Below are 2,158 nucleotides of genomic sequence, written 5' to 3'. Positions count from 1 at the left end.
GGTGTCTATCATGCTACTCTCTACGTCAGTAAGATCCACTTTTTTCAGCTCCCACATGTGAGTGAGAACATTTGGTATTTGTCTTTCTGTTGCTGGCTTATTTCTCTTAACATAATGACCTCCGGTTCCACCCATGCTGATGCGAATGACAACATTTCATTCTTTCTCATGGCCGAATAGTATTCCGTTGTGTGTGCGTGTGTGTGTATATACCACATTTTCTTTATCCATTTGTTCGTTGATGAATACTTAATTGATTCTGTATCTTTGTTATTGTGAATAGTGCTGCAGTGGACATGGGGGTGTAGGTATCCCTGTGATATACTAATTTCCTTTCCTTTGGATAAATACGCAGTGGTGAGACTGCCGGGTTCTATCCTAGTTCCATTTTCAGTTCTTTGAGAAATCTCCATCCTGTTTTCCACGGCGGCTGTACCAATTCAGATGCCCCCCATCCGTGTATATGAGAGTTCCCTTTTCTTTGAGGTGGGGAAGGGCGCTTGGGTGGGGAAGGGGATGGAGAGAGGTTGGTTAATGGGTACAAGCATACAGTTAGGGAGAAGGGATATGTTCTAACGTTCAGTAGCACAGTAGGGTGACTAGAGATAACAACAATATATTATAGATTTCAAAATAGCTAGAAGAGAAGATTTCAAATGTTCCCAGTGCATAGAAATGATAAATACTCGAGGCAATGGGTACCCTAAAGACCCTGATTTGATCATTACACACTCTGTGCATGTAACAAAATATCACACGTACCCCATAAATATACACAAATATTATGTTTCAATCAAAAAAAGTCTAGACAGGGAAAAGGCCCTTCTGATGATAATCAGGACTGTCCCCATCACACATCCTGAAGCCATCACCGGAAATGAGCCATTGCCGGAGATCAGTGTTCGCACCTGCTGTGTGGATTTTTGTTTTGGATCTACTTTGTCACTGCTCTAATTAGACCGCCCCCTTGTCTTTTTGCTTCACACTTGTAGCATTTATTTGTCATCTCTTCCCTGATTTGAAAGAGCTGATTCAGTTTAAAACAACTGATTTGCAGGTTGCGGGGGGATGTGTATATAATATGAACAGGCAGCGTGACAGTTCACTGCCTCCCCTCAATTGCCATGTCAGCGGGAACTTGGAAAAATGATGCATGCCATTGTTAATGGAGAGCTGAGCTTGCTGTATAAAACGTATTCGTCCTTGTGAATTTTGCGGTGCTACTTGGGACATATGTCAGTAATGATCAGATGTCTCAAACACTAGAAAACATCTTAAGAGATGTTTGAAAGGATGACTTACAAAAGAAGAAAAATAGGGAGAAGATTATAGTTCCTATTTGGTTACTCTACATTTTCTTTCTGTGAATATACTTTTTGACAAAGTTAAACCTGCTTCGTCTCTTCAGAGATGACATTTTGATTCTTTAAAGAGAACTTTGTAGTTTTGAATTTTGGATACAGTATTCTCCAAATATTTGGAAAAATGCACTAAACATCTAGCCATGGATGCCTGTACTTGAATTCGCTGTGACTCTCGTTTCCATACGTTTCATCGTGCTGTGATTTTTCTCTGAACTGGAATTGACAGATGTCAGTTTCTTAGTCACCCTCGCAGGTACTTTCTAGATAACTGAGCATGAGAATGCCGGAAAGGACCATTGAAAACTGAAATCAGAGTTGGTGGTGTGGAAAGTTCTTTTGAAAGATGGAAAATGTTAATTTTAAAGAGTTCAAGAGTTTAAGCCAAACAAGCTGGTCAGGTCGTGGAGAAAAAAATCTCTGCAAGGCCTCCTCCGACTGTACTTCTCTTTGGAAGGCTTTCCACTGCCAGTTCTATGAAATTGATATAAATCCTCCCATTCCAGCAACTCTTGAACTGAAGTTCAGGGTCCGACAGCAACTGCAAGCAAGTTTAAGAAAACAGGCTGAATGTCATTAAAATCTTTTTAAAATGTTCTGCGACATCTGTTTTCCATTTCGATATGCTGTTTAATTAACTTCAGTCTTGCAAAATTGCAGAAATCTTATTTGCTCAAAATAGTATCTTGAAGGAAGTGACCTTTATTTAATAGAGAAGAATGTTAAGTGTGATATGGGCTTGATTAACTTTATCCCAAGTTTTAAATTTTTCCCACTGGCTTCATGATCTAGTCCTC

The sequence above is a fragment of the Propithecus coquereli genome, unplaced genomic scaffold (genome assembly GCF_000956105.1).
Source record: "Propithecus coquereli isolate 6110/MARCELLA unplaced genomic scaffold, Pcoq_1.0 Scaffold53, whole genome shotgun sequence".
NCBI classification, from domain to species: domain Eukaryota; kingdom Metazoa; phylum Chordata; class Mammalia; order Primates; family Indriidae; genus Propithecus; species Propithecus coquereli.
The sequence above is the reverse complement of the archived record's forward strand: the minus strand, read 5'-3'. Positions refer to the sequence as shown.